At 45.0% G+C, this 20,748-nt stretch overlaps 2 protein-coding genes across 2 annotated transcripts in view; one reads left to right on the top strand and one right to left on the bottom strand.

Moving 5' to 3' along the window:
• Positions 1-4,576, bottom strand: part of GTPBP4 (GTP binding protein 4) — a 62,901-nt gene extending 58,325 nt beyond the window's left edge. The window contains exon 1 of the mRNA XM_032473740.1: positions 3,470-4,576. The gene's annotated coding sequence lies outside the window, so the exon portion shown is untranslated. The remainder of the gene's footprint in view (positions 1-3,469) is intronic.
• Positions 4,577-4,855: 279 nt separating this feature from the next.
• The window catches only part of LARP4B (La ribonucleoprotein 4B), a 68,385-nt gene continuing 52,492 nt past the window's right edge, over positions 4,856-20,748 (top strand). Inside the window, exon 1 of the mRNA XM_032473739.1 lies at positions 4,856-5,136. The gene's annotated coding sequence lies outside the window, so the exon portion shown is untranslated. The remainder of the gene's footprint in view (positions 5,137-20,748) is intronic.

The following is a 20,748-nucleotide window of genomic DNA, read 5'->3' as shown; positions in this document are numbered from 1 at the left end:
ATAAAGGAGCTGGCCTCGATGTATTACACAGCACACTACACAAAAAACTTTCTCAGAAACTGTCTCTCGATATGTTTCCTCTTTCCAAAATTCCGTATCCATGCAAACCCTGCATCTCCCCTGCAGGTCCTCGGCCTCCTTCCCTGGGCTGGCACTGCCAACACAACTTTGTCCCACCCTCCTGGCCACGCAGCTTTGAGACCCAGAGGTTTCCCCAGGTCCCTTTGTTCCTCTAGTGGGAAGGCTGTGGAGTACCCTGAAAACGTAGTCTTTCTCTGTGACTACTTTTTGAGCAATACATGTTCATGGAATATTTGTGATGAATTAAAACCCTCCTTTTCACCACTATGTTTTTATTATCATGAGGAATTTAAAATATATACAAAAGCAGGGAGAAGAGTTTCACGAAGCACCACTTACCCATCACCCAGCTTCAACAATTTTCAACACACCAGCTTGCCCCATACTTCTTACGTATTCCTACCGACCACCTCCCTTCAAGTGGTTTTGGATTAAATCCTACACATAATATCATGTCACTCATAAATACTTCAGTATGTATCTCCAAAAAATCTGAAAGCTTCGTATTTAAAGGCAAGCTACAAACACTTACACAGCCCACGAGACTCATCAATCAAGGTTCTGTTATATTCTCTTTCTGTGCAAGTATGTGTGTATATATTTCAGTAATTTGAGAGAAACTTGAAGATATCTTGACCCCCCCCACCTCTAAATACTTCAGTTTTTAGCTTCTAAGATCAGACATTCTCTTACAGAGCCATACAACCATTGATAAAATAAATCCAATTCGAGAAATTTAACCTTCATTAGAAGACTGGAATATCAAAATTCTCACCATGTCCCCTGCAGCAACTTTTACTCTGGGATCAAGGACCTAACCCAGGACTACACACTGCATTTAGTTATCATGTACCTTAGTCTCCCTAAATTTAGAAAGGTTCCTCAGTCTCTCACTGTCTTTTATGGCCTTGGTATTTTTGAAGCATATGGGCCCACTGTTTCATAGAAAGTCCTTGGTCTGAGTTTGTGATTATTCCCCATAGGTAGTTTGTGGACACCACATGACTGACATCCTGTGAGGCTGGCAGGCCACCATTACTGGGGATACAAACTTTCATCCCTCAGTTAGGATGGGGTCCACCACATTTATCTGCTGTAAAAATACCTTCTCCCCCTTTGAAATTAATAGGCAATAAGCAACTAATAAGCTGGGAAGTGGGAAACACAGCCTGCTATTTAACAACTTTTACCCACTGATTTTTAGTGTTCATTGATGACACCCTTCAGTATCAATACTATGACAGTTGCAACATGGTAATTTTAAAAGTAATTTCTTCTCCGTGTATTTGTCAGCGTTCTGCTGTAAACCACAGCCTTCGTTTTTCCTTCCTCACCTCACTTATTTACTTATAATGCTTAGTAAGAACCCATGTGTTCCTTTTCAAAGTATTCTCATGTATTACTGCCATTTTTATTTTCGTACTTCCACCTAATCTGCCTAAGTTACTTCCTTATTGCATTTCTACTTGGATGGCTTTTTGAGGCCAGAGATAATAGTGCTTAAAACCTAGTGAGCCCCCTCGTCCCTCCTAATAAAGTCTCGACTCACTATCACATTCAAACATCTTAAGCGCTTACAAGACCCTTGGGTCCCTACCTCGCTTACCCCTCCAGGCTCTTGTGCCCTCCACTCTCCTCACCAACTTGGTTTTCTGCTCTGTCAGGTTCAAATACTTCTGTTCTCTGACCAGGACTGGCCTCTCCCTCCCTGCTGAAAGCTTTGTCGGCAGCCCCTCCACTATTGCCTCTTTAGTCTTGGCTTAGTCACCACTTTCTTTGCTTCCTTTTCAGGCTGGCACACCCCACAGGAGTCCTTGTTCCTCAATATCCCTCATTAGTGCCCACCTGTCTCACGTCTGTGCTGCTGTGTGCCGTCGCCCCAGCACTCAGTACCACCCCTGAGGGGGAGGTGGACTTCGTGACAGTTTAGTTATAGTTCTAAATCATTAGGAATAAAGTTTGAGCAGTGTGGTTAAGCTACAAATGAGTTTGCTAACATCCAGATAAGGTAATTTTGAATGATGATACACACAATGGAGAAAAAGTATTTACTTTTCACAGAAAATGGCAGGAGAATAAAAGAAAACAATCTCCTCAGATATTAGCTGAAATTCAGGCCTTTCAGAGAAAAATGTCTTGCTATTTCACTGTTCAACAGAAATCTTCAAGGAGGTACTATGCATGCCTACTCACGCACGTGTGTGCTTGTGCACGCATGTGTGCGCGCGCACACCAGTGCTAGATGTCACCCTGGTGGTCTCTGCCCCTGTGGAATCACCACTGGTCAGGCTGACAGTCTTCAATGGAGCATCATAACAGCTTTAACAGAGCTGTGAACACAGTGCTATGATGACAGGAAAAGGAAACCAACTCTCTGAAAGGAAAAGATTTAAATGGTTGACACCGAGCTGTAACAAGAAAAATAAGTCAGATTTTACCAGAAGTGGAAGCAGAGGCAGGACACTTCCGGCAGAGGGAAGAGCACAGATGAAGGACAGGAAAGGCTGAAGTGCGCAGGGACCAGGCACGGGGAGACCTCCACACAGGACCCCACGCACAGCCGACATCTGGGGGCCAGTGCTCCCCATCCTGTTCTCTTCTCTAACAGGACTTGTCATGCGCTGCAGCAACTGCCAGTTTCCTGGCCTTGCAGTGCACAGCTCTGTCCTAGAGTGCCAAACCCACGTGTTACTCACTGCCACACACAGCGACCACCCCAAGGTCTGCAGAAAAGCTTGTTAGGAGACTGTGATTGGAAGATTTGGGTGTCTAACCCCACCGCAGAAAAGGAGATGTGGGGGGCTGGCCAGCCAGTTTGTGAAGGGCCTTTCAGTCCACAAAACACTTGAACTCCTCCTTCTGGGGCAACCAACAATTTCTGACTCAGAGGGAATGGTAAAGAGGTTTTAAAGGAAATGTGTGCTGGCGTTGGTGTGGTGAGGCCGGGGAAGCAGAGATCAGCTGGGATGCCATGAAAGTGAACTGGGAGAGAAGTAACAGCAGGCAAAACCATCGTGCGTGGGAGAAAGAAATCGTTTTCAGATAGGAGGGGCAGAACTTGGAACTGCTTGACGTGGGAAGTGGTTTTCAAAACCTGCTCTTATCTTTCTAAGTAGAAATGCCATAAAAATTTGATTTATTATAACTTTGCATCCCAAGGTGAAAATGGATGTTTCTTTTAAAACAAACAAACAAAAAATCACAGGTAACAAAAAACCAGTTTTGATTGTTCAGGAAGGATCCCACAGCCTAAACAAAAAGAGACGTCGTTTCAATATAAAGTATTCTGATATCATTCAGTCTCTTTTGTGACTTAGGAACTTATCTATGTATCGAAATGTCTGCCAGAATGTGGACAGAAGCAAAAAAAGATGGAAGTCTAACTTACCAACTTCGGAGAATTCCTGATCTTTCAAAGGTGGACCACATCCCTGGGCCTCTGGCCAACTTCCTGACCCAAGAGCAGGCCGCTCAGTCTGAACAGTTACAAGTGGAGGTACCGCAGAGGGGCTCTGCAACACATCCAACGGTTTCTCTTGGAGAATGAATCCTAACGTGATTTTTTTTTCCTGAAACACGTACGTGGTTTTGATATTAGAGGAAATCTCAGTCTCACGTGATTGTCTTTAAAGACATTGCTATGAATCTCACTATTGAACTTGCAAGTTTCTCAGAGCCAGGATGTGAAAACGTATCCCAGAGCAGCAGGCACCCAACACTGATGGCAATCTGTGATCCTCCCAGGCAATCACACACGGAAGTCCAAAGCACAGTCTTGCCGGCATCTGGATACTCAGGAGGAACAGGTAAGACGCACAGGTGCACGGATGAGGCTGGAATGAAGTGACGGGAGAAGCCTTTCTAGTTCATCCGTATGTCTATACAAGCAATAACCAGCAGGAGCAGGTACACAGGGAACCAGGCAGCAACTCAAAAGGAGGTGAACATACTTCAAGTTTTTTCTCCCCACATATACTGGGCCGGGGAGGGTAGCCCATGCCCGTCTTTGGGAAGACGCCCGGAGTCTTCAGCATTTCCCCTGAAGTCGCGGACAATGTAGGGCACCTGCTCCACTGACAGGCGACACCGCCTTCTCCCTTCTTCTCCCAAGCGCGCTCAGGGGGCTCTTCTGACCCCGACCACCCGGGACAGCAAGATAGCACTGGGGCGGGGGTTCGGGTCCAGGAGTGAGGGGGGCGGAGGGTCGGGGTCCAGGGGTGAGGGGGGCGGGGGTCGGGGTCCTGAGGTGAACAGCAGCGGGAGTCACGGTCCCGGAGTGAGGGGGGCGGGGGTCGGTGTCCAGGTGTGAGGGGGGTAGGGGTCGGGGTCCTGAGGTGAAGCGGAAGCGGGAGTCGCGGCCTCGGAGAGAGGGGGCGGGGGTCGGGGTCCTGAGGTGAAGGGGAAGCGGGAGCCGCGGTTCCGCGGTGAGCAGGGAGGGGATCGTGGTCCCGGATTAAAGGGGGCGGGGTCGCGGTCCCCGGCGGCTGCGCCGCAGCCTCAGGTCCCGGCGTGGGCGGAGCAGACAGCGTGCGCGGGATGGCGCGGGGGCTGCGTGCGTGGGGCGTGGCGTGGCTGCGTGCGCGCCCGCGCCAATCACAGGCCCTGCCGGGAGGGGCACGCGCTCCGTGTCGCCAGAAGGAGGGGCGGGCCGGGAGCCGCAAGCGGCCAATCGGAACGCGGTGCCGCCATGACGTAAGGCTCTCCCGGGCTCTGAGCGCCAGTCGGCGGGCCAGACGGTAAGTGTGTGGGTGCGCGGGCGCGCGAGCGCGCGGGGCGGGACTTCCGCCGGGTCCCGGAAGCGGGAGCTGTGTGTTCTCATGCGAACGGGAAGGAGCGTTGGGGTGCTAGAGTCGCGAGGTTGAGACATTTTCGGCCCGAAACGGGAAGGAGCCGCCGCCGCCTCGCCGCCAGCCCGCGCCGCGCCGCCCCCCGCCGCTCGTCCGGGCCGGCCGCGCCCCTGCTCCCGCCCCTCCCTCACGGCCCGTCCGCGTGTGGCGCGGTAGCCGGGCACCGGGGCTGCGGCGGTCGGCGGCCGGGCGGCGGCGGCGCTGACAGGTGAGCGCGGCGGCGGGCGGGCCGCTCGGTTCTGCTTCACTCTCCTCCGGCCCCCGCCGTGCCGCGCCCGACCGCCGCCTCGGACCCGCGCCGCGCCCGCCTGTCACGGGCCGCCATCTTCCCGGAGGACGCGGCCGAGCTGGGGCGGGCGGACACAGCCGGGCCGGGGCGCGGGCAGAGGGGCCGGGGTGTGGGTCGGGGCCGGGCGGGGCAGGGCTGGGGCCGGGTCGGGCCGAGCCGAGGTTTGCGGGGCAGGGGCCGGGCCGGGGCAGGGGCCGGGCAGCGCCGCCGTCCGGCCCGCACTGCGGCGACCTCGCCCTGCTCTCCGCCGGGGCCCGGGACCGCGGCTGGCCGGTCGGGGAGGGCCCAGGTCACTTGGACCAGGAAGTGGGTCCTGTTGGCTCCGGGTGCTCTTGAGCTCCTGCTCTCCTCCGAGAGGCTAGAGCAGAGGCACATTCTGGAGCAATTAGGAAAAAATTCTAAAGATGCCTTGTGTTGGAGAAAGAGGCCAGTCAGGAATCTGTTACCACCTGCTTCTCAGTCGTGTCCAAACAGAACGTAAAAACTTAAGACTTGTTCAGACTTTAGTGTAATTTTGTGCCCCCTCCCCAGCCATTTCTACGTAAAACGGTCTTTAGTTTTGCCTGAGATGAAACTTAAGATTACCTGTGGGGTAGCTGTCCCACACGTTCAAGACCCTTTCCTTGGCTGCACTGTAACTTGTCCTAAATGTTGTGGAAGTTTGAAGTTTTGGATAGCTGAAGGAACGGGAAAATTTCTTTGGACTGTGCAGGAAAATTAGTTTGAGGGTTTTTTTTAAAAAGATAGTATCAATTTGAAGGCGAATGTTGTAAGCATCCAAGATATTTTTTCCTTTTGAATGTTTTTTTCTCTTACGATATTTAGTTGGTCTCTTATTTTGTGTTAAATATTTAAAATACTCTTGAAATAGGTGCTAAGTTGTAGTTTGCAAAGACCTCAGGGGGAAAGAGTGATGTTCACTTCTGTGGTGGTCAGATAGTATGCGCAGTGGGCAATTTCTGTACTTCCCCACCTGCCTGGATCCCTCTAATTTACAGTCTTGGTAGTTTACAGAAGTTGGAATGGTTGTGGTTTTTCAACTCTTCCCTGTATTTAATATTCTGAAAGGCAGTTTTATAACCAAGCTGTAAGAAATAGCTTGAAAAAATTTTGCATGAGTTGCTAAAGTGGAATACTTTTGAGAGGCATCAGGTTAGCAAGTTTATTATTCAACCATAAATTTGATTTGTGTTCTTGCCTTTGAAACCTGCATTTAGTTAGAAATAAATTTCATCCTGTATTTTGAAAAGTTAATGTGCGTTGACTTTTTGAGGTGAAAGCATGGCATGACTTCTTACTGATCAGAAGTTCCCCTCTTGGTGCTTCACTTTCTTTGTCTCTAAGGGGGGATAGGAATGACATCGGCCTGGCAGGACTGTTGGAACATGTTGGTGTTGGCTGTTTTTAGTCTTTTTTTTTTTTAATTACTGAGTTTTTTAATTAAAAATTTGAAAATAGTTTGCATTATTACTATTTTCAATATTCTGTGACTGTCAATTTTAATTTATTAACAGAACTTTTTTTTTTTTTTTTTTTTTTTTGCTTTTTCACATGTATCTGGGCAGAGAAAGCAGGTTCAGAAGACAGAAATTTGGAGAGAGGAATTTCTGTGGGAACCAGAGAGAAAATAGATGATAACATAAGTACGGAAGTTTCCTGGTGCTCATTTTTACACGTTTTGTTGAAGAGTAGCTGAAATTAAGTGGCAGCATATTCATGGGAAATTTTGATTTTATTTGATGTTCCTAAGGATTGTGCTTTAAAAAAAATTGAGATTTGGAGACTTTATTGAAATTAATATGGTTCTCCACAGATAAACACAAATTCTGACAAAGCTCTGTGGAAACAAATATTTTGCTTAGTCACTTGTTTTTATGAAACAGTCTTCATATATCATAAAACAGTTCTAAAATACTTAAGTGCAAAATGGGAACATCAGGTTGTTAATAGAAATAACAGCAAACAATGCCTTCAGGGAGCCCTGCTACTCTGCATAGATTTGCAATAACGTTACCAGTTTTTTCAGTGACAGAGCTCTGATAGATGGTACCAACCAAGAAGTGGTTGACAGACTCCTCTCCCTGTTATTTAGGAGTGCCTTGCTGGAGTTCATACTTTCCACAGTGATAACAGGATTATAATCTGGGTCTTGTAATTTTAGTAACTTGTGTCATCTTTATGATGGTCCCTTGAGATTGTAGAAAGCTTTATAGATATGTTACTTTAAATTACATTTGTTATTGTCTTAATGTGGAAGGCATACTTTTCAAATATGCTTTCATAACACATTCTTACTGTACTCTTGCAGAGTTCCTTTGTACTTAAGAATTTTTTTTTTCAGATTGGTAAATGCAAGAAAATCGCATATATTCTTGTATTTCCTCCTGTAAGACCAGTGGCTCAACTTTTTTCTCATGGAGAGAAGAAAATACACACTGAAGTTGTGTTGATGGAAAATACGTTGTTGAAAAAAACAGGCACTGGTCCTTATGCTCTTCTGTAAAACTTTATTCCTATAAAGAGTTATCCTTTTTCTGTAAGAGCTACTTTTAGAGTACACAGTGAGGCACTGCTTTCTGAGAGGGTTAAACTCACTAGACCTGGTTTTCACTGAGTTTAGTTCAGTTTGAACTTTTTGCTCCTAATTGTTGCACTTGTTGATATCCTTGGAACTATTCCTCCTAGTGTTATCTGCATTAGAAAATGAATTTCTTTTTTAGAATATGGAATTGTAAAATAGGTAACTACTAGGTTCTCTTACTAAAAGGAAAAGGATGATTCCAACATGGAAATTTTTTTTCCTTAATGTTTGAACACTTTATTTTTCCATATATAAATGTCTTCCTTATAATCGGGCAAAATTATTAACTCAGCTTATGTTTCCTTCCTGTCTCACCCTCGACTCCCCAACCCCCATACCTTTTGTCCCTTCAGTACCTTTATAAACTGTCTTTTCCCCATGTTTCTGGTGAGGTGGTCATGGTTCCTGTGTAGTCATGAAGGGTTGCAGGTGAGTGATGCCACCCTTTTTCTGCTTCTGTCATGGTCTGGTTCCCTTTTAGTGTCAGCCCACTTCCCCACTCGTGAGACCTGGGCCACGGAGTGCATTATGTAATATGGAGGACATTTCATGCTTAGATTTGATAGTCATTGAGGCGAGACTTAGTCTCCACTGAAAATGTTCTTTTTGGAATCTGATATGCAAAAATTTGGGCTTAAAAAAATCGATAAATTAGGGTGGTATATTTATTTGTGTGATAAGAAGAGAATGTTCTCTTTTATTTACGCACACCTTTTTGGTCACATTACAGCCAAAAGTTGCTTTGAAGGCTCATCCTGATTGTTAGGTCTTCCTCTGCCTAAATAAGAACTGTCCAGGGGCCTTGCCACCTCTGCCTCCTCCTGCCCGGCTGGGCCACCACCGCCCTCCTCCCAAAGCCGCGGTGGTGCCTTTGGTCTCATAATTTCTTTGCCTGAAATTGAATGTCCTCCCTCTCTCTCTTTCCTTTCCTTTTTTTTGACTTAGCTTCTTAACCCATCCTTATAAAAGTATTTCAGGAATCCTTGCCTTAGTTTTTAAGGTCATGCTGAGTGCTCCTCTGTTTCTATCACACCCCTAGGCATTGCACCTAATTAATTAATGTAAGCTCCTTGTGGGCAAGATCCTTTTGTGTCCTCTGTGTCTGTAACCTCTTTGCCCAGCCCAGGGCAAGGTGAACTATAGATGTTCAGTCAGCTTTGTTCCACTGGAGGAGTAAGGCACCTCCCACCTCAGCTTTAGAGGAATTATGTACATACTTTCCTAAACAAATATGAAAATGTTTACTTGAAAAGGATGCAGTGTGCTGCACACCAAAGACTGACACATTGTAATTGACTGTACTTAAATTTTAATAAATAAATAAACTTACTGAGAGCAGGGGGAAAAAAGAAAAGGATGCAATAGAAAGTGCACAAAAATTACATTTTCAAAGTGCTCACTGACTTGATAGCTACATCTGGTGCCTACAGTATTTTAGATGGAGTGACTTAACTACATGACCTTTATATTCTTTCTCAGTCTTTAAAATGTGGTAACAGTAAATATTTCTTACCTTCTTTAAACAAATTGGCCAAAACCAAAGCAATTACAGTAGTGAAAATGTATTTCTAAATTGCAGTGGATTTTTCAGTGTTTTATTCGCTGTTGAGAATTGTTGCTCCAGGGCCTGGTGTGGAGCTGGGCCACTGAGAGGAGGGTCCTGCACTCCTTGAGCAGGTGTTTTCGATCAGTCAGATACTAGCAATGCAAAAATGAACGATAGCAGAGCTTCTCTCTAAGGCTTGTGATCTAGAAGGAACTAAGAAAGTGAACTGTTTTATTTAAAGTAAAGTAGACTGGCATCTGTACTCTGGACCCTTCTGTACGTGGGTTTCACACTCCTCAGGCAGGCCTGTTAGGAGATCCCCTTTGCTGTGGTGCTCCCTGGCAGACACCCGTCGCCTTCCTTGCCTGCCTTATTTTTGTGCGTAGCACTCATTGCTACACTAGAACGTGCACAGAATTTCCTGCCTTATGTGGCTTCTGTCTTCTTGTACTTGAATGTCAACTGCAGAGTGGAGGGTTTCTGTCTCTTCGTACATTGATATGAGCCCAGACTTTAGAACACAGTAGGCACTAAATATTTGATGAGTAATCCCCAGGGTTATGATGGTGAACAGAAGGGATCAGTTGCCCTCCTCTTTGGAGCTTTCTGTCCACTGAGGCTGGGAGACTATCTTGTAGGCCTTCAGGGATCTGGAGGCTTCCTTACGGAAGGGAAGGGTAGGGTCGGGGAGAGCCTGGTAGGCAGAGGGTAAGCATGCAAACCTGGAGCTAGGAACTGGTTTGGAGAGGTTGGGGGCGGGGCGGGGGTTGGTCAGGCACCAGCTGGGTCCCAGAGTCTGGAGCTCCTGGCAGGGGTGAAGAGTTGTGCTCTCTGTCCGAAGGACAGTGGGACACAGTCAGAGGATTTTAAATTCATGACCAGGATTGCCTTTTCAAGCGATCGTTCTGCTTTCTGGAGAATTGCGTGCAGGGGAGGACGGACGCCCACAGACTGGTATTACTGGGCCCCAGGGTGGCCAGCCCTCTTGCTTACTTGTCTGTTTATCGCAGTGGACCAGTCCAAGCCCTGGTCTAAGGAAGACAGCTTGCTTAGAACCCCTTTCACTTGTTTTGCACATAATCATGTGTGTTTAAAAGATACTTTTAAAATATGCTTTAAATCTGCTAGCATTTGTCACTTGTTTAAAGTATATTTGTTATTTCAGCTTTTATTAAGGCAGACTAATTAACAGATTCCTTTTTTAGAAACATTTCTGAAAAATGAGAACATTTTGTTTGCGGATTTCACAAAGCTTTGTTTTATTGTCAAAGCTCAAAAATATAGGGATTAAAAACATAGTGAACGATTGGATATAGATTTACAAGTCACCTCAGTGATTATTACCTCTTTCTGAATATGTTAAACATTCTCTTTTCATGTATTTTTTTCTGGAAATAATCCTAACCTTTAAGCCTGTTCTTTAAAGACTTCGTGCTTTCTGAATGTTATTTTTATTTCTCTTTGTTGGTTACTTACACTTCTGTATTTCATTGTTGAGATTTTACTTGCCATATCCAATTGACCCTTGAATAGTGCCAGGGTAGGGGCGCCAACCCCTGTGTGCAGTTGATAATTGAACTGTCTCTGCAGTTCTATAGCTGTGGATTCTGCCAGCCTCGTACTGTGTAGTACTTTATAGTGCATAATATACTGAAAAAAATCTGTGTACAAGTGGACCTGTGCAGTTCCAGCCTATATTGTTCGGGGGTCAACTGTGTGTGTGTGTATGTACACACACAGACACACTGCATATAGGATGTGCTGTGATCCATTGCTGCCTGGCTTCTCACAACTCCTGTGGCCAGGGGTACCAGGAACCTTTAAAAGCAGACTTGAAGTCCCTGGAGAGAGTTGCCTTTTAAAAATCTGGACATTGAGAAGGCAAAAGCATTTTCTCTTGACTTGTATTTTTAGGAGGTAAAAACATTCAAACAATTGATGGTATGCTGGTTGTCCTTTAGTGCAGAAACTCAGTGTGAAAACCCTTTTGGATAAAACTTTTCTGGCATTAATGTAAGGTCTCTGTTCCTTTTTGATTAATAATCTGTATCTCCAGTGATACTTACATCACATTAAGCTGGTTCCGAGTCACTTGTAGTCCAGACCATTGCTCAGATGAGTAGCTAGGAGTCAGCAGTATTTCTCTTCACACCTTACGCGTCTCGGGAGGGGAAGGGCAGGCAGTGCAGGCCAAAGGACGTGGTGAATAACGCAGGTCACAGTAGTTGCTGTCTGTGTGAGTGTCCCTTAGTTTTTCACAGCACTTCCCATTGCTTTGTGTATGTTGAGGAGTTTGCCTTTATTCTGAAATCGTTGTCTTTCAGGACTCAGTGCAGGAGAGGTAACCCTAATCCTGAAAGGACCGGAAGTAGAACATGGAATCAGCAAACACAAGTGCAGGAGGATTTGAAAGTCTCTGCGACCTGGCGAAGCTCCCGTCGCCAGTGAAATGTTTTCCTGCAAAAGAGGGCGTGGAGATCCTAAATGACCCTGCTTCAGTGCTTTCAGTCATGGACATTCTTGGCATACTGTTTTTCAAGCTTAGAATGATGAGAGTGTGTTTGATTGTCATTGTGCTGGTTTTATTTTTTATTTTATTTCACTTTTTAATTTTTCCCCCTTGCCCAAGACGCTGGGGATTGAACCCAGGACCTCATGTAGGTCAAGCGTGCGCCCTACCTCTGTGGTTGTTTTTAATCTGTTAACTCGGTTACAGTTTTTCATGAAATCAGAAGATGATGGCTCAAGGTAAAAAGCCACAGAGCAGATGTCTTCCCGAAGTCATAGTGCCGTAAGTTGTACTACAGTGGTCCCCTCTTATCTGTGGGGGACACATTCCAAGACCCCCAGAGGTGACCTGAAACTGTGGATAATACCAAACCCCTGTATATACTGTTTTTTTTCCTATACATACATACCTAGGATGAAGAAGTGTAATTTATAAATTAGACAATGAAAGATGAACAATAACTGATGATAAAATACAACAATATCTTGTAATGAAAGTTATGTGAATGTAGTCTCTCAGAATATCTTACTGTATAAATTTAATGCCTTTTCCTTCTTAACTAATCACTTATCAAGCACTGTGGCTGTGACTTTTGCAGTTTGAGATGTGATAGAAAACTAGCACGGATTTCTTTTTCCTTTTTCACAATTTCGCAGACAGAAGATTCATTTTACCATAGATCTTAACAACCTTAGCATGTGATTTCTTTTCTTTCACTTATTAAGTCGAGAACATTTGCCCTTCACTTAAAGGAAGCACTTTATGGCCTCTCTGTGGTGGTCTGAATTGCCAGCATCGCTGTTCTTGTGCTTGGATGCAGTTATTAAGCAAGTCATAGTGACTTGAGCTCTAGCACTGTGGGCTGTGATAGTTGATCTGACGGCCGGCCAGCCACCTAGTGAGGAGTGGACGGGATATGCCGACCCGGTGATGCACATCCTGGGTGGGACAGTGCGAGGTTGAGTCATGCTCCCCAGAAGGGCGCGCGATTTAAAACTTACAAATTGTTCTATTTCTGGGATTTTCCGTTTGATGTTTTGAGACCATGGTTGACCACAGGTAACCAAAAGTGTGGAGAGCAAAGCGCGGATCAGGAGGGACTCCTGTGCTGGGTGATCCTGTAAGTGGGCACTGGGCTGTTAATTTCGCTTTACAGTTTGGTCTGTGGAGTGTGGTTAGGTAGGTTTACTGATGATCTGCAGAGAATAAGTGTGCCAACTATTTAATAACAATCAGCAGTGCACGTAATCAGCCTTAATCCAGTTGCATGGAGTATTTTGTTGTATTAGTGCCATTGCTACCTGTCAGGAATTGCAAGACTGGGAGGGGAACCTTTGATCCTTTTTGACTATCATAATGTTTGGTGTGAATGAAGGAACACTTTGAACTGAGATTTTGAGTTTTGGCCTACATCATTTAACTGAGATTTGATAACTAGTTTCTGAAAATAACTGCCAGGAAAAGTGTAGTGTTGCTGTTGTAGTCTGAGGATTTTAGAGCCCTGAAGACTCAGAAGCTGAAACCCACAGGGGTGTCAATAATGTTAAGTACAGCTAGTTGGTTGTTGGCAGAGTGAGGACTCTACCTTTGGTCTCCTCTCTAAGCTAAGTGTTCCACAGCCCTGTTCATAGAACTCAGTGGGGTACTTTTCGAGTTACACCCTTACCAATGGAATTTCAAAAGAAAAATTGAAGTTGGTGAAAGTGTTAACTTTATGTATGCTATTGAATTTTAAGTCAGCATTTTATTGTTTTTTAAAGCAGATTCTTAAAATAACCATTAAAGTAAACTGTACTTTTTAAAACATTGAATTAACATCTATTCCAGGAAAATTAAGTTTTGTTGTCTCTTCAGATAGTTTACCCTGTTAGCTTTAATCCATTTAGGAAAGCACTAACAGGTCTTCCAGTTTGTATCATGTATTTAGACTCGTCTTTGAGAGATAGTCTACGTGAAGTTCATTTAAATTCAGTGGTTTCCTTCCTAAAGCACTCAGAGCTCCTTAAACCTGTGCTGGTATGGGGCTCTGCCTCCAGGCTGTGGAAGCTCTGGGACCTCCGTTCATGGCCACCACCTTTGTGTGAAGAGGAGCTCAGACTCCAGAGAAGGTGACTTGCCCTGAGCACTGACCTGCCTCTCTCGGCCTTCCAGCGACCATTCTTTCTTGTCTGTGCTGTGCTTGCGATGATGTCAGACTTTTAACAGCCTGCAGCTTTCCTACAGAATGTGAGGAAGGGGTGCAGGTTGTAACAGTTTCCATCCTCAATGGTGTATCTGGCTTATAATTCAGATGACCCAGAACCCTTGCTCCCCCCACCCCTTTTTACTTGCTCCTTGGAACACCTGTTTTACTGTTTGGGAAACTGCACCCTGGAGACAGTTGCCATACGTCACACAATGACAGAGGAGCAGAAAATGAGATCTAACTTCCTGCTTCCAAGTCCATTGCAAATGGTGCCCGATTCCTGGAAAGCGTAGGTGTCTTAGGTCTAGTAGCCTGATAGATTTGGGGACCACACACACAGCATAGGTAAGCATCAGAAGTGCTGGCTTTAACTAGAAAGCTTTAATAGCAGTTCTGTAGTGATGATTCCTGAGGTCACGGGCAGCCCCCAGCACAAGACTGAGAGAAGTTCTTTTGCTTTGCTGAGCTGTGATTCGGAATTGTTGGTGCTGATTCAGAGTCCGAGCATTTGCTTGGAACTTTGATGGTGCTGTTGCTAGTTGCATCATCTGTTGAACTATAATCCCAATGGCCTAGGAGTTGTGATCCAGTTACTTGTCAAATGGAGATGGGGTTATGCCTAGGATACACACCCTTTGGAATATCACACTGAAAGATTATCCAAAGTAGTATACGTTTTTGAGTTCATAACTGTGGAACAAATTCTTTTTTCAAATGTATCGCTTTTGCAAGGAACACTTCATATTAGCAGGTACCCAGTGTATTTTAGTATTGACTGATTTGCAGTCATTTTGGAGAACATGGAAGCGTGTTCAGTTGGCACACCTAGCATTTGAGGATTATGGTTAGAGTGTGCTTGTCGGTGAGTACAGTGTGGTGTAGACTCCCCTCCTGAGCAACCTTCCGGAAGCCAACATGGTGTAAAGCGAAAAGAAATTACCTTCGGACACATCTTGGTAAGGGAGGCACAGAACACATGGAGCTAAAGCACAGGTGCTCATGGACATGTTCAGGGCCTTGGCAGCTGGATGCTGAGATCTGAGTGTGTTTCTGGGGAGGAAGCTGGGCGGGCGCTCGCACTGCTCAGGTGAGTACTGTCTCTGGAACTTTACGGCAAAACAAAGGCTGAAAGCCGTTTTGATTTTCACAGAAGCATAAATCCCCTTCAGATCTCTTGGTTAGCGACAACAGGTACTAACGTAGGCCTAAAGTGAGTCGGTGTAACACGAACTTTGGAAAACAGAGATCTCTGTATTTCATAGCTCCCTGAGGCTGGGGTCATGCCTGCACTTGTTGGAGCATGTGCTCTGTGCTGACACGCCCTAAAAGTGCTCGGTGGAGCCAGTAAAATGGGAGTAGCCAGCATCACCCCCTCGGAGTGGGGCACTGGGGTTCCTGCAGCGCTGCCTCAAGCCCGGCCCTAACTTCTTCCTCAGACTCCCAGCCTGACGATCTGATCATAGGCAGACCTGGGGGTCCTTGAACTCCTGAGTCAATGTTAAATGCTTCTAGTGTATGCTCATCTTTCCCATGAAAGGACTCAAAACTTTAAACATGTTTTTAAAAGGATCTTTGTCCTCCACCTTCAGTACAAATCGTTTTCCTTGTTTGTCACTTTGGCACTTCTTCTGTGAGTTGTTCTTTTGATAGTTAAATGTTATTTTTTTTACTGTCAGCGTCAGTTTGTATTTGACTGTTCTGTATGTTCAGACCGCAGGTGCACACATACACGTACACACACACAGATGCATATACAAAATCTAGAGACTATCGAAAATAAAATGAAAGTGAACTCAAAGTAGTTTTACCCTAACCTAAAAATACTGCGTTTCCACATTAGCACATTATTTGGAACAGCAGCAGCTTTCACTGGGAGTCATCTCACTTCCTGAGCTTTGTGTTTTAAACACTAGGAATTTCTTCCCCCGTGCTTACTGCATGAGAGAGAAAATGACTGAACACAGATTCCTCTCTGTGGGGCTGGGTACTGTATCAGGAGTACGGCATTCGAGCAGGTGGACTTTTTCCTGCCCTCCCTGTGTTGGAGAGACGGGACTCATTCGACATGGTTGTGTCGCTGTGTGTTTGCGACCCATATTTTGGTGAGAGGATGGGGTGTGACATTTCAGCTGGCCTTGCTTGTCAGTGTCCCGGGTGTCCTGAGTGCTTGGCGTCAGAGGTATGAGCCGAGGGGTGGGAGACAAGGTCATTCTGCGGAAGGGGTGGTGGGGTTGGGGTGGTAATTCAGTTCAGAGATGATGGTTATTGAAACAGTTTAGTGACAGTAGACATGATGAGGTCCAAGCTTATTTGAGAGGAAGGGGTTAAAAATGTGTTTGCAGGTTTCTGGTTTGGGCAGCTGGGTAGATGATACACTACTGTCTTTCCTGGAGGTCAAAGGATTGTCAGTTTTTTTTTTTGTTTTTTTTTGTGGGGGGATCTTTAAACAGTTGATTTTGAGGAGTTTGTAGGTCAGAAAACATTCACCAGATATTTGCTTAGATGCACTGAGAGTTAGCATTGCTGTTGACTGAAGCCGTGAAAAGCTGAGCCCCTGACAGCAGGGGTGACGCACCTGGTGAAACCAGCTACCTGTGGGCAGCAGAGTGCTGGGCCGGGCTCTCTTTGCTCTTTCTCTGTCTTCCTTCCAGTTGACTTGTTTACTTACAGAAGCCAGTTCAGTTTTCCCCCCAGCTTGTTCAGGGCAGTTGTACTTACTAGTGCAGTTACATGATTTAACTAATGCAAACTGATAAAAATAGTGCAAAAACAGTTACTCATAGGAAAACTAACCTGAAAACTTTGGAGTGTCTCAATAAAAACAAATCGCCAAGGAAACTGCTATTGAATTAGGTAGATGGATAGGACAACTGTTAAAAATTGGGGAATAATCATTCTAGAAGCATTGTGCCGTTCAGATTTTTTTTCCAGATTATTTTTTAAGTATCTAAGTTGCACTTTAAAGAAAGAAAGTGAAAGTCTTAGGTGATTCATTAGGATTTGGTTTAGGTGAGAAGGAAAGAAAAGAACGTCTAATAGATTGACTCAGTCTGAGAAAAAGGCCCAGGTGATGAATATATACAAGTTAAAATGGTTCAGGATTCAGGGATCTGGTGTTAGAATTGTCTCTCATACTTTTGCAGTTAGTTACAGTCATGTGGGAGGAGAGGGCTTTTACTGTGCTTAGTGGGGAGGAAGCGCATCCAGGGAAGGTAAGAGGAGCAGTGGAAAAGCAAGGAGGCGAGGAAGGGAGCACCTGGTCCATCTAGCATCAGTGGGCGTGGGCAACAGCCGTCCTGGGAGAAGCAGTGACCTTGGAGAGGCAGCACCCTGCCCAGAAGCCCCCAGCCCGTGGTTTTGTGCTTCTCTGTCCTTTTCTCTCCTCCAGACTCCCTCCCTTGCAGTGTCTTTGGAGACAGCAACAGTGATGGGGGAAGAGGTTGGAGAAAAGGAAAAGAGGAGGGAATGGGACCCAGACCATAAGGTAAAGACCCATGCTCCTCCAATGAACAGGTGGTTTTTCCCTCCAGACCTCCTTTGTTGTAGAAACTGCTGAGAAAAATTCATTCACTTTCTTATTTTAAATACAATTTTTAAAAGCTACTTTCCATTTACAGTTATTACAAAATACTGACTGTATTCCCTGTGTAGGACAGTCCATCCTTGGGCCCGTCTTACACCCGGTAGTTCGTGCCTCTCCCCACTGGTAACCACTAGTTTGTTCCCTGCATCTGTGAGTCCGCTTCTTTATTACTGTATTCATTAGTTGGATCGGCCTATATTATCATTTGCAAATATTTTTCCCACTTAATAGGTTGTCTTTTAATTTTGTTGCTGGTTTCCTTTGCTGTGCAGACGTGTTTAGGTTTAATTAGGCCCCATTTGTTAGTTTTTGCTTTTGCTGTGATTTATACTGGCGCATGTTCTGCCTATGTTTTCCTCTAGTTTTATAGTATTCAGTCTTATACTTAGGTCTTGAATCCACTTTGAATTTTTTTTTGTATGGGTTGTTAGAGAATGTTCTAATTTCATTCTTTGGCAGGTGGCTGTCCTGTTTTCCCAGCACCACTTATTGAAGAGACTGTCTTTTCTCCATTGTGTGTTCTTCCCTGCTTTGTTGTAGATGAGTTGACATCGTGCTTGGGTTTGTTTCTGGTCTCTGTTCTGTTCCATTGATCTGTGTCTGTTTTTGTGCCAGTACCATGCTGTTCTGATTACTGTAGATTTGTAGTGTAGTCTGAAGTTGGGGAGCGTGATTCCTCCACCTCTGTTCTTCTTTCTCAGGATTGAAAAACACTCATTTTCATGAAGCTTTAAAAAATTGTCTTAGGTTCAGGCTGTATTTGTGTTCCTTGCCTTGACTTACGAAGTCTGGTTTTCAAGAGCTGTGTAAGATTATAACTGTTATGGAAAATTATCCTTTTACCACAGTGCTAAGAAATATATGTATCTGTTAGGAATACTAAATTCAAGACGGGATAGATGCACATTAACGTAGATCTTGAGATGAGGCATGTGTTACCACCATTTATAAAGGTGTTAAATGGCTTGTAATTTTTCAGGAAACTGAATTGCATGTTCAGATAACAAGACTTCAGGGGTGAACTGTAGGACTGTCGTAAGGGCTTGAGGAAGACAAGTTGCCCTGTATGTCCCAACCGTCGGTTGTATCAGGCAGCTGTTTACCACTTCACAGCTCTGCAGACCCTGTGGAATTTCTCCACGACTCGCTGCACTTTACTGTCCTCCCTTTGGAGAAACATGACACGTTTAAAATGTTCTTGCTTTGTTTTGATTTATTGGTTAGTTGATTAATGCAGATCAGAAGTGCCTTTCCCCACAGCAAAGCTTTTCTTTTAATTTAACATACTTGAGAACTACATGTTGGTAGTGCTTTAAGAAATTGGTCTGGGGGAGGGTACAGCTCAGTGGTAGAGAGCATGCTATGCATGTGCTAAGCATGAGGTCCTGGGTTCAATCCCCAGTACCTCCATTAAAAATAAATTAATAAATAAATAAACCTAATTACCTCCCCCTCAAAAAAAATTAAAAGAAATTGATCTGTTACAGGGTGAAGAAGTGAAAATAGTCTATCAGTATCAGGTGTAGTTTTTCCCCCTGATTTGTACATTTATGTCTAGTTCCAGGACTTAGCAATTTTACCACCTCTTGCTCTGGTTCTTTGGGGTCTTCCTGGGAATAAGCAAGTCTCAGTTTGAGCAGCACAGGGTTGAAGCAGCTCCAGAATGCTCTCCAGCTCTGACATTCTGTCTTTTAAAATGTCGAGTTCTAAGTTTGCTCACCACCATTCCATCTTACTCTTTAAGTATTACACTCTTTTCAGCTGAGAAACTGTCATCATGTGATCATAAATTGGAAAGCACAATAGAACATGGTGACAGTCCTTGAAGAAATGCAAGATTCATGAGAAGGGTGAGATGAAGAGAGACTTTCTTAAAAAGAGTTGAAGAAACGTGCTGTCTAGAGTTCAGTTTTGAAAAGGACTTCCGGGTCTCTTGAAAGACACCTTTGTGGTCTGGACTCTGACTGTTGGTGGTGTGGTGTATACCAGTGGCCATCAGTGGCCATCGGCATTCTTTGTTTTCACATGTAAATGTGGGAAAGTGAAGATTTGTATGGAGAGTAACAGTGATTTCAAGATAGTGATCACGTGTTCAAAATGAAATTAACAAAGCTGTGTAGTTTTTTAAAAAACTGCATGCATGCAGTTCCCCAAAGTAAAAGTAATTTATGAAAGATACTGAATGAGGCAGTTCTGCTCTGTCCAGAAGGTGATATGACTCCTGAAAAGCCAGCAGTGAGGTGTTTTTCTCCTGCTTTGGGCTGTAGATACATTGTGCTTTCCATCAGCAAGGTGGGTGTGTGGCTGAGGAGAGAGGGGCTCAGACAGAGTGCCTTGCAGCAGGCTCACAGAGCGGTCGGGAAGACTTGGGGGTGGAAGTGAGAGACCTGCGGGGGCAAGGAGGGCCTGGGCAGGCTCCCAGCACGGCAGACTGCTCGCTGGGCCAGGCACTGTGGGCTGGCATTTCCACCTGGGGAGCCTTTCTCACAGGAAAAGATGGAGACAGACAAATGAAGGTCAGAATACATTCAAAACAGGCTGGACTCAGGATCATTGGCTTTTCAGCTATGAAACTGAACCTCTTTGTTAAAACAAAAATATCTCTTGATCTGTTTTACTCCTTCCATAGTAGGTTGAGCGTTGTAGATGTGCTGTGTCGTGTCCTGCGCGGGCTGCAGGGGGGGGCCGCGGCCCTTGCCCCCGCTTCAGAGAGACACGCGGATTCCAGAGCTTGCACTTTCCATCTGCTTCTCCCTCGGGTGGAAAAGTGTGTGGCTGTTTCAGGAGAAGACCTTCTGTTGGAGAAGGAATGGCTCGTGATAGGAGCAAGAAATCATGCTTTGAGGGCAGAGAGGCTGTATCTCTAAGGATGCGGTTCCCTACCTCTACTTGGCACTTACTTTACAGGCATGTTTACAGGATAACCAACCATTATCACATGCAGAGCAAGAGATGGGGTTTTTTGATCTTCTTCACATTGCTTTACTTGTTTCAAATATTTTATTTAGGATTCTTTATAACCAAGTATTGGAGTTGGTTGTTTGGAGTTTGTCAGAGATTTGGATTAAACACTTTTCTCCTAGCCAGAGGGTTGATGAGATGATCTTAAATTCTCTGTTTTGTTTTG

This window comes from Camelus ferus, chromosome 35 (assembly GCF_009834535.1).
Source record: "Camelus ferus isolate YT-003-E chromosome 35, BCGSAC_Cfer_1.0, whole genome shotgun sequence".
NCBI classification, from domain to species: Eukaryota; Metazoa; Chordata; class Mammalia; order Artiodactyla; family Camelidae; genus Camelus; species Camelus ferus.
The sequence above is the reverse complement of the archived record's forward strand: the minus strand, read 5'-3'. Positions and strand labels throughout refer to the sequence as shown.